Source organism: Chinchilla lanigera, unplaced genomic scaffold (assembly GCF_000276665.1).
Source record: "Chinchilla lanigera isolate Chin_1 unplaced genomic scaffold, ChiLan1.0 scaffold00063, whole genome shotgun sequence".
NCBI lineage: Eukaryota > Metazoa > Chordata > Mammalia > Rodentia > Chinchillidae > Chinchilla > Chinchilla lanigera.
The window spans coordinates 10,083,436-10,098,193 of NW_004955464.1; the positions used below are offsets into that span (position 1 = coordinate 10,083,436).

Genomic DNA, 14,758 nt, shown 5'->3' on the forward strand with positions numbered 1-14,758 from the left:
TCTTGTTGCTTTGCTATCTTCTGCCTCGGAGCCAGCCAAGTATGGACTGAAACCTCCACAAACTGTAAGCTAAATAAACCTTTCCTTCCTTCATTTTGGACGTTAGGTATTTTGTCTCAGCAACGAGAGAAAAGTAACTAGGACAGATACAAAAGGGAGCTAAAAGGCATAGCCAAACATCATTGACATAAGAAAGGGTGAAATACCAGGGGAAGTATTTCCAACACATACACACACACACACACACACACACACACACACACACACACACTCTAATTGGACCACCTTTTCACCTCACATCAGAGGCGGGAAATACTCTAAGCGGTCCAAAACAGAATAGAACATAAAATCAGCTATGTAAAAAGTAAAATACATGTTAATGTTCTATTTATTCTGTGTCAGCCTAACAGCTACATGTTTTACATCAAGTTCAAAATAGAAAACCAAGGTCCACAGCAAGCACAGAAAGTTCTTGCCCCACCAGTAGATCTGTGCCTGCATCCTCACATTGTGTCTCTCTCTCTGCCCCGTTCACGTTTCCCCCTGATGTATTATGAAGAGACATCTGGTTCAGTGCCTTGACCAAGGCAGAGAGTCCCTCGGCAGCATCCTTGAAAACCAGCTGTGCCCCTCTGCTCCTTTATCCCAGGCATGTGTGGTCAGCACCATGGTGCACGGATGCCGCCTCTGACTATTATGTTCAACCTACACCTGCCAACTGGTACCTCAGCCTCTGCCCTCTGAAGAATCGCTCAGACTCACGCATGCTCTATCCAGCAGCCTTTCAGCTGTTTGGAGGGTGAATATCCACACTCACTCTGACCAACCACTGCCAGCTCCTATTCTCTGGGCTGAACTTCCTTAGACCTTCCAACTTCTGTGTAACCTGAGATCCACTCTTCTCCCTGTCTTTTCTGCTGTCCTCTGAACATGCCCCAAATGCTTGTCATTGTCTGTTTTTGAAGCACAGTGTCTGGAATGGCACAGTTTTGATGATGATAATAACAGCTACCATCTACTGAACCTTCTAGGCCTGGCATTGTTCTAGCCATTTTGCTATATCAGGGAAGTCTCTCAAATCTGTAGAACTAATTAGTGGAGCAAGGGTAGGAAGAGGCCGTCACAAGCCTCATTCTGAGGACCATACTGCCTCTGATACTGCCCACATGCACCTTGCTGTCTGACATTGAGCTCTCCTCGACCTAAATTCTTAACAAAAGAACAAATTCTTCCTGCTTTAATTCTGCTAAATTGCAACTTCCCTCATCCTCTCTTTAGACCCTTTAGAGAGGCCTACAGCATGAGTAGGGCAAGAATCACTGTTTTTGAGCACAGAAGCAATCAACCACAGAGAGGCTAAGTCACTTCCTCAAGGTCACACAGTGAATGAGACACGTACTTCAGATGCAGCCAAGGCAACAACAGGAGCCAGATAGCCCATTATCTCCCAGAGACTGTCCTGCTTTACGTAAGTTAAGTTATTATTCTATGGAGCCCCAAAGGACAGTGGTGCTGGCAGTGTAATCAGGCATCTAACCCACAAGTATGTGCAACCAGAACTAATTATTCAAATGAGTTCCCCATCCAGGTTCCATGGAAAAGGCCAGATGGCTAGATGTCTGTGGAGGTTGCTCCCCATCTCTGTCCCTGCAAGCAGTTGAACAACATTTCAAAGTTAGAATTGATAGCAAATTGATTTTAATAGTTGATTCTGCAGTGAAGATAGTCCTCTGAGGAGAAAGTAGCCTAGAATTAGTGGCTTGGAGTCTAGAGGAGCAAATTAACGTGATAGACTCAAGAACACCATCATTTCTGGTCTTTGTTCCTAAACCACTGCTGGCATAGTGTGAATTCTCATTGACATCCTCTGTGATTCCCCACTGATGGTCAGAAGGAAGCTAAGCTCTTTAACTAACTCTTAAACTAAGCTCTTTAACAAACTAAGGCTTGTTGTAGAATGTTGCCAAGCTTCCTTCTCAGCATCATCTCCCACTGTCCCTCTTGCCCCTTCCCACATGCCCCACCCAAGCCTCTTGTCTTACTGGGCTTTTTCCATAGGCATAAACTAGCCTATTTTTGCATGTAGCTGACCTTTGCTGGTACTGTGCCTAAGAAGCCTTCCAAATAAATTATTTCTTTCTTCTCTTCGTTTTGTTCTCTCCCACTCTTTTCTCCCCTATTTCTTTCCCTCAAATGTTCACCAAACACATACTTTGCACCATGCATTAAGGATATAAGGTGGGCTTGGCCCCTATGTTTTCCTCACAAGGCATATGGGAGACAACTGCACTGGTGAAGGGAAACCATGGCTCTGTAGTCACAAAGGAGCCATCCCTAACTTAGCTAGGAGGTTTAGGATAGGGCACATCGGGGGCCTTGTCCTGATGGAGGTATTGGGTGAGACAAGTCTTGAAGAATGAGTGGAAGTTAGCCAGAGAAAGAGAATGGCAGCATGTTCTAAACCAAGGGGATCATAGTAGCAAATAACAACACCAATAATAATAATACAAAGCATTAATTGAACATGCAAGCTGCCAGAGGATATGCTAAGTGTTTTATATGCATTATTGCCCTGGAGATACAGACATGATGATTAATCACACTCCTTCCATTCTCAACCTACTACCAATTTAGAAAGATACAGGAATCAGAAAGGTAGAAGTCAAAATATTAGCATTCATATTGATAAAAACAGGATTGGGAATCCATTCCTTAGATCTGTGGTCACAATGGGCCTCTTTTTACTTCATTCCAAAGTTCAACCTCCCCAGCAGCCATAAGCAAAGCAGGAAGTGAACTCCCTCCTGAGACCATGCCAGAAGGCAGACAGGATCCTGGAATGGAGTTGTTCTGTAGGGTTCCACATCCAAGAATGCATGCTAAGAGTGGCTGGGCCCAGCAGACTCTGTTCCTTATCTTGACTGGTTGATCATTGAGGTAAGTTCCATCCCCTCCCTCAGGAAAGGGGTAGTGAGGATGGAAGACTGAAGTCCCTGTTGGTATAGAAAGCAATGAGAGGTCCATCTAACAGCCACATGAACCTGTGAGGTAGTTTCTTAAGCTATCCTTGTATCACAGATTAGGATGCTGATGGACACAGAGAAGTTAGATTGTTTACTTAACACTCCACTGTTCATACTAGGAGATGCAAAGAGTCAACCCAAGGGCTTACTCTAGTCTGTGCCTCAGAGCTTTGCTACCCTGCCTGGGGTGAATGGGATGCTTGGGGAATGAAGCACAAAGGTACCAGTAAGAGGGTGTGGGGCCTGAAGTACTGACCAGGTTTAAGACTTAAGGACAAGGCTTAAGACTCAGTGGAACTGCATCAGCCCACAGGAGGGATGTCTTTTTTAAATTACCTGAGACCCCTCCAATGGACGAGCTCTACATCATGTACTGATGCATGACATGGTGTAAATTATGCAGGAATAAGTGGGGAGTAGCTTGTGGAGAGCCCTGAACTTCCCCCCAACATGAGACCATAAGGACAGCTAACATGTGCAGCATTTATCTCAAACTGGGCTGTGTTCTTAGCACATGACATGTGCATTCTCAGTTAGTCCTCAAAGCAATCCTCTGAAAAAGGTGAAATGCTCCCTTTCCAGATTGGAGCTGAGGCACGGAGAAGGTCAGCTACAGAGGTAATTTTTTGCCAAGCCAGGATTTTATCCAGGCAGCATGGTTCCAGAATGCACACTGGCATTCAGGGACATTCTCAGCCTTGACGGGAGTATATGAGGTATTTGTAAGCTCCCAGATCTTGAGAAGACATAGAGGACTTCTTCCCATTTGTATCTCCTCTGCCCTTTTTTACTTAAGAAATGCAGTAGTTAATTCCTAGCCTCAAAAGCCAGTGAGCAACTTCAGAAAATGGCCTTCCTTGGGTTTTTAAAAAGGCCCAGTCCTTATCAGTGTTTTATGGAAAGAAAAATAATCCCTTGCTTCTGGAATGGACTTCCAATCTTACAAGCTATATAAGATTCACCCTTACATGCTATGTGACCATGGCAATGCCATCCACCCTTTTGGCCTCAGCCTCCTCGTCTTTGAAGTGTGGGAGTTGCGTTTGATGGAATTTTGAGTCTTTCCAGGTTGTGACTGGCGGTACAAATTGTGTTAAATTGCAGTGCTGGAAATCCTGATCCTTGGGACCACTGTTTGTTGCTGCCAAACAGGAGCTAGGAGGAAGAAAGGACCATTAACCCCTGGAGCCTATGCTGTGAATGCAAAGGAGGGGCATTCTGACACAGCTGCACCTTGTCCACTAGGACTAATTGTTAGTAGACAGGGCCCCAGCATGTTAAGTGACGGAAAAGATTCCTTTTTCAGGTGTTATCTAAATATTTTTTACCTCAATTCCACCATTTTTCAAAAAAAGGCTTCCATTAAAGGGTAAAGACCTTGCTGAACCTTGGAGATAGGGAACTCAAGTATTAATCCTGGCTTTGCTACAAACCCAGAGGACCTCACATGGATATGCAGTTTAAGCACTACCGAGAGGATCTTGGTCCAGGGACCAGTGGAGGATGTGACTGCTCCCAACCCAGAGTCTGGCCAGAGCAAGTGGCATCATTTTATATTTTACCCATCTAGAAAGAGAACCTATTTGTAACTGGATAGCCTGGAGAAGGGTGCCTTTGATTAATTTGTATACAGATGCTTGTTATGCTAGACATCCATTTTTAGACTTAGCTTCTCCAGTGAAAAATAAAATTGCATCTATTCCTGCCTCCCATGAAGGACAGTTCTCTATCAGGCTCTGTCCTCACTCCCAGGACTACTAAAAGAAACTGAAATGATGGCTAAGAACACAGGCTTACAGAAGGGTAGACTGGGTTTAAATCTGTCCCTTGTCCTTGCCAAATCATGGACAAATTCCTTAGCCCTCTGAGGCTCTATTTATGCTGTTCACCTGAAAGTCAGCTGTGTACCAGACACTGTTAGCACTGAAGACTTGGCGGGAGTGAAATAGATTCAGTTTGCTCTAACAGCTTTGTGAAGGTCTTTGAGCAAAACAGATGAATTTGTCCAAAGTCAGAAAGGCATCCAATGACAGATTTGAGGCTCAAACCCAAGTCCTTCTGACTTTGGAGCCTGTGCTCTTATTGATCTGCCTCTGTGTCTTCACAGTTCAGGTCATGAAGATCCCTAGTCTTGTTGATCTAAGAAGGGATGTGAGGGAAATTCTTTAAATATCTTGGTGCTGATTAGGTGTGGATGGATTATGATTAGCTTTTGTGTTTGAGATAAAGGGCACTACCTCATCTATGCCACAGCAGAGGCCAACCCACCTGCTGAGCATTTTGCAGGGACTGATGGAGACAGATTTTCTGTCATTCTGACACTGGCCTGGCCAATCAATAGAGTTAGAATGCCTCGGGCCAAGGGCAATTGAATCCCAACATTTTTGTGGCATTAAATAAAGCAATATTTATTTTGCTTTTGGTGCAAATATACTTAATCCAATCCAGCTCATTGGTAATGCTGAAAAACTGCTGTGTTTGGTGGACAATTGCACACATGCCCCATATATCTCTACTTGTCAATGCCAAGACTCCCCGGAGTACGCAGCCTCGTGGTGCTCAGGGTGAGACTGATCTGGAGCTGCTGAGCTGACTTTTACTCTATCTTTTAGAAGAGATGAAAACAAAATCATAAGAAGGAGAATTAAAATAATTGCTTTCATTCAGTCTGCCATTACTGCAACAGACACAAGTGCAATCCCCTGCACAAGACGGAGCTATTTATTTGCTATTTGAACAAAATTCTCAGGAACCATCATATCTTTGCCATTGGGCAAGGTAGAAAGAGATCAGAAAAGGAGACAGATCATAGCTTAGTGTCCCATCTACAGATCATACAGTCTCACAGATCAGTAAAGGGACCTCAAAGGGTAACTATGAATTATCCTTGCATCAAGAAGACCTGGGTTCCAATCTCAGCTCTATATTCTAGTAGCTGTCAAGTGACCTTCTGAAGTTCAAATCCATCTTGGATTTTATTGGTTCATTTATAAAATGAGGCTAAATGACACTTACACCACTGCATTATTGTGAATGTGTTTGATAATAGATGTACTTTCCAAAGTACAGTTAAATGTCAGTTAACAAACAGTGGATACATTCTGAGAAATGAATCATTAGGTGATTTTGTCATTTTATGATCACAAATATGATGGATGTAATATCACTGGGTGATATAATCTTTGAGACCACTGTGGTATGTACAGCCTGCCAATGACTTAAATGTTTTATTGTACACAACTGTGTCTACAAGTAATTACTTAAATTTAGCTTGTAAAGTTGCAGAGTATTCATTCATGCATTTGTACATATCTTTAATCACTCATTCATCCATTCAACAGATATACTGAAATTTCTCTGCCCCTGGATCTACAGTAGCTAACACTGGAATGGGGGGAGACTCCGTTGCAGGGACTTAGACACTGTTTGTGCCCTCATAGAGCTCACAGTTTAGAAGAAGAAAAAGATACTCAAGAGTACTTCCAACTCAACAGGAAGAAATTACATATTATGCAGTCATATATAAATTTGGTCTCTGTGTATTTGCACTTCCTAGATTCATTCTAACATCAGATATTCTGTCCCATTGGTAACATAAATAGGCCCCATTCTTGCCAGAATATAGATCTAGATTTTGAGTTCATTTGGAAATTTTATCTTAAAAATAAGTAACAGAAGAGGCTGGGAATTTAGCCAGCGGCACAGCGCCTGCCTGGCAAGCGCAAGGTCGTGAGTTCGGTTCCTGGTACCAGAAAAAAACAAAACAAAACAAAACAAAAAACAAAAAAAGTAACAAAAGAGCACCACAGAGTCAGAGATCCAGGATTTCACACTCAGTGACTCTAGCTAAACTGGCCATCAGCAGAAGGAAAACCTGGCATCTGGATTTCATCTTGTCCATTCCATTATTCTTCAGCCAGCTGCTTCTTAGTTGTGAAACCACTGAGGAGATAGAGCCCACACCAACCTTGACTTCCTAGTGCTTATAGCCAATTAGGGACAAAGGCAGAACATGCTAGGAGCCTGTTAGAAATATGTATAATTTCTGCCCATTCTTGCTTCCTTAATTTTGCACATGCCATCCCTTCTGCTAGAATGCCTTTTGTTATGGCTTGTATCTACATGTCTCCCCAAAGCCTCATTTGGTCTTAGGTGGGGCTTTTCAAGGGTGACTGGATCTAGGGTGTGTGATGCAGGAATTAAGTGTGTGATACTGAGGCCAAGGGTGTGTGGTTACTAAACTAGTCCACTGATTGGTTTGGCATAGCTCTGAGTGTGGATAATGGGATGGCCCTCCTGGGTGTGAGTGTTACCTGCCTTAAGGTTGTGTACTCTGGATAGAATGTAAGGGACAGAAAGAGAGCTGCTGTTGTCACTTGATGCTTACTGCTTTTGGTGCCTCCTGCCTGCCATCAGCTATTTCTCCTCTGTGATGCGCTCTGCCGTGTGCCACCCAAGCCAGCCAATTGTGGACTAAAACTTTTAAAAACTGTGAGCTGAAATAAGCTTCTCCTCCTTTAGCTATGTATGTTGGGTATTTTGTCCTATCAATGAGAAAAGTAACTAAGACACCCTGTCATCCTTTGACTCCTGTGTATACCCCACACAAATCCCAAAAGTTGAAAAATATGTGCAATTAATGTAGTTATTGGTAAACTTTGGACAGTTGATGGATCTTTTGAAAACTGTGTCAACCCTTTTCCTAAAATATTTCATTTAATTTCTATTTTTACTCGACTTTGCTGGAAATATAATCTTCCAAAGTCCCCAGCTCTGGGTCTAAGGTCCAATTTTTGATGCTTTAGAATCATACAATGAAAGAGCTGAAGGAGAACTTTGTGAATGAAGAATATTTGCTTTGTTTTACAAAGAAGACCACAGAGCAAGGAGGGTAGGTCCTTTCCAAAGATGAAGCACATATCAGAGGATCATATGGTTAGAGATACATTCACCTAAAGTAACAAGGACTATCTCTGGTCACTTAGAGGTAAAAGCTCATACATCTTTACTAAAATGTTTTCTTCAGTTAATATGCAACTACTGGTAGACTTTATTGCCATTAGAAACATTATTTGAATATCATCTCACTAAGTACCCATGCAGGAAGTATGCACTGAAGAGTTGCACAAATGCTCTAAGCTTCAAAGAACTGTAGGATGCTTTGAGAATTGAAGTTTCCCTTGAATCACCACTCATACTATTTTCACTGCCGACCATATCAAGGAGTTGATCTTTCAGAATCACTCATTTCTAACATTTTTCTTCAGTTTTGAATATTATTTTTTTAAGTCAAAGAGGCTTCCTGGAAGCAGCATGGTCAAGAGGGAAAACCATGGGGCCCAGGGCCAGGATTCCAATATGGGCTGGTTAAACAGTGGTTACATGACCTTGAAGGAGCAGCTTACTCTCAACACTACCCCTGGAAAAATGGAGTCCACCTGTGTGGCTGGATGTTTGTGAGAATTAAGTAGTATTAGATAGAAAATGTTCATTCAATTACTATGATCCAGGTTATTTGTCAGGCACAGGAATACAAACAATTTATGGCCCAGTAGGAAAGATAGACTCAACAGGTACTACATTTTGTGCTGTTACCACTATGATGGGGCAGCAATGGTTGCTACAGAAGCAGAGAAAATACATCTACCACACAATTATAGGAAGTGTAAATCCTTCTCTACCTCATATAGGAGATGATATTTAAGTTTAAACAACTTTAGTGTTGCTACAATTATCACCATGACTACTGTCATCACTGACTATCATTTATTCAAGTTCATTCTATTCTGAGGATTCTTGTGAGCCATTTACATACATTAGTTCATATATACAACCTTGAAGGTCAGAGTTGTTATCCTTATTATACATATGATAAAACAGAAACCCAGAGGGGTATTTAAAAAGAAATTTTCAAAAGGTCACATAGCTAGTAAGGAATCCAGCCAAAATTTAAACCTAATTGTAAGTCTGCAAACTTCTGGTCTCCACAATATAGCCTCATTGCTGTATGCCGCTCCATGGGGCAAGGGTGAAACTAATGATAAAAGTTACTGGGACAAAAATCTCAACTAAAGAAGAGAAAGAATTTCCTAAAGGGCCATCCCAAGAATGAGATGAGCTATCTGGATAGGTATTAAACTGCAGTTCATAAAGGTATCAGAGAGAAAGCTGGTAACCTGGCCAAGATATTGCTGACAGCAGGAGAGAGACACACAATTAAGCATCTCTAAAGATATAGTTGCATATGAGTAAGTCTGTTATCAAGGCCAATGTTCTTTTCCAAAAGTTTAGATGCTCACCAGGAGCTGAAAGAGCTCTGTAGACATAGCACTCAGATCAATGGTTTCCTGATTGGTAACAAGCTACTAGGAATTGGACAATATAGGACCCTCTTGGAGTTTTCCACGAATTATCCCATAAGCCCACATGTTTAGAGATGCATTCAGCTAAAGTAACAAAGACTGTCTCTAGCCACTCAACCAGAAAAGAAGGGGTTTACAGAATCAATCAGAAGATGCAGGTCAGACTTCAAGAGCAAACAATTAACAGAGTAACCCTGAAGGATAGTGTCCTTGTCCATTATCTGTTATTAGAACAACACACCAGAAATTGGATAACTTATAAAGGATCAAAGTTTATCTGGATCACAGTTTAAGAGGCTGAGAAGTCTAAAAGCATCTGGAATCTGCTCAGCATCTGTTAAGGGTCTGGCTGCTGCATCATAACCCATCAGGGGGCATCACATGGGGAAGCAGAGAAAACATGCTGCCTTGGATCTCTTCTCCTCTTCTTGTAAGACCACTAATGCTATTATGGGGCCCTAAACTTGTGATCTCATCTAATTCTACTTACCTCCCAATATTACTAACATAAAAATTTGAGGATTAAGTTTCCAACACATAAACTTTTGGGGGAAACACAGGTAAACCATAACAGGCAAGAATAATCTACCTCTGTTTCCCAGTAGCATTGCTGCACAACACACCCCACTCCTGGTATCACACAGTTTAAGTTTATGTTATGCATAGGAATAGCTGTTTCCTGAACTGGGGTTTCTTGCTGCTTCCCTGGCTTGCAGGTCACAAAGAGAGAGGAATTGGCTCATCTGGCTTCCATGGTAGGACACAAGGGATGACCATGGTCTTGTCAACTTGTGTATGGAAGTCAAACCCACTTCGTTCTATCACACCATGCAATAATAGAGTTAGATGCTGGGAATTCTCTAAAGAACATAGACAAACACTGACTATAGATTATGAGAGAACAGAGCATGAATTTGAACTCAGATCTGCCTGATTTCCAGGCTGAAGTGAAAAAATGAGATCATTCTTGTGCTTGCTTCAGCAGCACATATACTAACATTGGAGATCATCCTTGACCACTACTGTACACTCCAGCCTCCTATGGACTGTAAAACTAGTAGTCTATATCATGCATGAAGGATATAACATAAAATAATAATAAAATATAATAACAACACAAAATTTTTAAGCAATTATTATGCCCCAGAATTTGTGCTAAGTCAAGTTCATTAACTCATTTAGGCCTTACAGCATTGACCTAAATTATAAATGGATATAAATCCATAAATACATCTTTTTCTGGTAAGACTATATATTTCTTGAAGAAGGAGAAAATCTGTTATCAATCACTTTATCCCAGCAAAACTATCATGGAATTAGAATATAAGAGTTCTCAACAAAATTGTAATGAATTGCTGTATTTAGTTTGTGGGTTATCCTTCCTCTATAAGTTTTTCATCACTGAGACCAAATACCCAATATACACAATTTAAAGGAGGAAGGGTTTAATTTTGCTTATGATTTCAGAGGGTTCAGTCCATGAATGCAAAGCAGAAACACTATGACAGAAAGCCTTGGTAGAGGAATGCTGCTCAGTTTATGATGACTGAGAAGCACGGTAGGGAAATAGTACCCTCCAAAGGCATGATATGTACCCTCCAAAGGCATGACCCCTGTGGCCTACCAAGACATATCCAGAAGTGTGCTCTACCAATCCCTTGGCAACTCCCAAGACAATCAAGTTGACAATTAAATTTAAATGTCACATTTCACTTTTGTCAACTTGACATCAAAACACATATCCTTAAACCTCTCTTAATCTCCAAATGAAGACAGTAATAAGTTCATAATTCTGCTGAACATAATACAACTATCCTGCATACAACCAAAAATGGAATTATCCTTTCCCAAAATCTCAACAGTTCCATCATTTCTCAAATGCTCAAGCCAGTATTCTTTTCTGAGATTTAAAATAAACTCTTAGCTGTAAATCCCTTAAAAATTCAAAAAATCAAGTTATGTATTTCCAATATACTATGATATATTTCAATACGCAGGAATAGGGAGATTTAAAAAAAAAAAGAATAAGATCAAAGCAAGATCAAAGCCCAGTAGTGCAATAAGTCCTACATCCATGGCACATAATGGTCAGATGTGTATTCCAGAATGGCTGGTAGTCCCACCCCTATGGCCTAGCACGTTGCAACTCACATGGCCTCTCTCTTGGGCAGGCTCTACTCCTGCTAATGTCTTTCCTGTTTCACATTCCTGACACCTCTGAGTTCCTGGGGTTTCCACCACAACTTCAGCTTCATTCCCACAGCTTTGTGCATCTACCTCTAAGAAGCACACTGCCTAGCCTTCTAGACCTTCCTTTGAAATTTGGGTGGAAGCTTCTGTGATCCCACAACTATTGCATTCTACATACCTGGACAACCACATGGATGATACCACAATCTACTACCAGCTACGACAGTAACAAGGCACACTTGGACCATGCCTGCAGTGGCTTCTGAGTACCTGGATAGCTGAACATGCTAAAATGAACCTTGGGGAACCAATTCTCTAGATACCATTTCTTGAGCCAAGGTTTATGCTTTTGTGCCCTTCAGACTGCAGTGGGTGGGGTCTTGCACATATCTCAGATGCCCTTGCATTTTTTTCTTGTTCTTATTCAAAGATTTGAACAAGATACATGATTTCTTTTTAATGGTCCTAATCTCTTCAGCAACTGCACCCTCTTTGGCCCCAATATTATGCATGTTTCTATTTGGGCAAAACTTAAGTTTTTAAAAATTTTCTGGTTGCTTTTTTTCCCCCAGTCTTCACTATAAGTCTGGCTAAAAGCATCTAGGAATATCCATATAACAGCCTGAATGTTGGGATGCCTTAAAATTTCCTCTGCCAGATAAATTAGTCTGTCATCTTTAAACTCAGCCTCATGCAAATCCTCAGGACATGGGTAAAATTTACATATATTTGCTAGAGTGTAGCACACATGACTTGTAGTCCATTTCCCAGTAGAGGACTCATTCCCAGCTGATACCTCAAGACCTGGCTTTTACTGTTCACATTTCTATTAACTTTCTGGTCTTCTGAGCTCCCACCAAAATCACAGATCAGGCTCTACTGATAGAATTTTAGTTTTTCTATGGCCTACATCTCTAAACTCTTCCAAATTCCTCCTTCAAACCAATTCCAAATGCTTCTGAACTATATGGTCAGACATAGTCACAGTAGTGACCCCACTTTTCTGGTATCATTTTTTTTATTAGTCAGCTTTTTGTCATTGGGACAAAGCACAGTTTAATGGAGGAATTTATTTTTACTCATGGTTTCACAAGGTTCAGTCCATAGTCAACTGGCTCCAAAGCAGAAACATCATGGTGAAAGGGCTTGGAGAAGGAATCCTGCTCACCTCATGGTGGCCAAAAGCACAGCAAGGGAGTAACACCAGGGAGAGATATACCCTCCAATGCCACAAATAATCTGCCTAGACACATCCAGAAGTGTGCTTTGCCAATAGGTGGCTCTCAGTCCAATCAACTTGATAATTCACTGTTACATTCCCTAAACCAGTCTCCCTTCCTCAATTTACTTTCATTTCTTAAAAAAAGAGAGCTTGTCCTAAAAATTTTGTATCCTAGGATAGCATGGACATTAAAGGTGGATATTTCTGCTCCACCTTGTACTTCCTGAATGACTTTGAACAGGTTTAAGATGACCATGTCTGTGGTGAAGTACTTAGTTCTTGGGACAAAGTAATGTTAGTTAGTAAGTCCCTTGTTAATAGTGTTCTCTTTATTGTGATGGTGATGTTATAACCTTCATGCAGGGCTATCTCTGTTTTTGCTCAAATCAATGAAAATCCAACATCAGCACTTGGTTGATCTAAATACAACAATGAAAAGGCAAAATCACAACCTCCTTGCCAAGCATCCAAAGCCCTTTGCATGTCACCCCTACCTCTTTTCTGCAACATCTCCATCCCTGCCCTCTTCCTGCATCCTCTGTGATGTAGTCAAACCAAATTGTCTACCACTGTCTGCCTGACATAATTTTACCCCTTCTCTGACTACAAAATGTACAGACTTACCTATCATCCTACTCACTTCTAGATATGTCTAGGTAGATTATTGGTGACATTGGAGGATATATCTCTCCCTGGTGTTATTCCCTCAAGTTCTAGGTGGATTTTTTTCTTTACAGGTTTATTTTTTACTTACACATTTCCCTTACCCTCAATAACTTTATTAAAGCTCCATTTAAATTATTTCTCCTTAGTAAGGCCTTTCTCTGTGCATCTCCACAAAAAGTTATTCTCCTACTAGATTACAACCATATTCATTTTAAAGGATAGAGATACCATTACTGTTTACCACCCCATCCCCATCATAGCAATCTAGAACAGAGGAGGATCCCCAAAGGAGGTCCTTATTTTGTTGAGTAAGATAACAGGCAGGACTGTACTGTCAGAGAAGCAGTAAAATTATGTTGTTTATGAGAGTAGAGAGGATTGGAAGATAAGATGGCAAGAATTAAACTAATGGGCCAAAGAACAGAGAAGAAAAAGAGATGCAATCTGAGAGAGAGAGAGAGTTTTTTAGTCAATTATCATCAGTTTTGAATTTGGCCAAAAATCTGCAAAGATAAAAATTTTATTATATTGGTGATGGGCAGGCAGATGAATTTTGATGAAGTCAGATCTGCAAGACAGTGATATCTGTGTGACAGACTAATTCTTAGCTGAAAAAAGCATGGACCAGAGAGGAGGACTGGTAATTTGAATTGTGAGCAAATATGATGTTTCTAGAAGTTGTACTTATCCTAGGTTGGCCTGGAGCGGGCCTATGGTGATAAAGTTCATGGGCTAGAAGCATGTAGACAGAGCTCTGGAGGAGATTCCTCATCCCAAGTGTAAGCAGAGCTTTAAGTCCAAGGAATAAAAGGAGGGAGAGGGAGTGGAAGAGGAAGAAGAAAAGGAAGAGGAAGAGGAAGAGAACCAAGAGATCACAATTACACTTTCTCTAGTGACATTATTTCATGTGTTCATGGTAGTCAGGGTAGATATTACAAAGCAGATGATATTTGAACAAGGATGTGAATTAAGTGAGAGAATAAATTACTCAGATATCTAAGGGAAAATAGTTCTGGGCACAGGGAACAGCCACCAAAGTAGGGAGTGCCTGGTGTATAGGAGAAACAGTGAGGACAGTATCTGATACAGAGCAAACAAAGGAAAAAGTGGTAGAAGCTGGGGTCAGAGAGGTTAAATGGTAGGGCACAAGAGGATGACAGCCTACTGTAAGGACTTGGGCTTTTATGGCATGTAACATGGAACCATTTGAGCAAAAAAGGGATATAGTCTGACTTATGTTTTTAAGACATTCAGTCCGACTATTGTGTAGAAAATGTAATGATAGGGAGGGGGTA

General features: G+C 41.2%; 1 protein-coding gene across 3 annotated transcripts in view; it reads left to right on the forward strand.

The window, feature by feature from the left end:
• Positions 1–14,758, forward strand: part of Agbl4 (ATP/GTP binding protein-like 4) — a 1,347,784-nt gene that overhangs the window by 1,236,035 nt on the left and 96,991 nt on the right. The gene's annotated exons all lie outside the window — the stretch shown is intronic.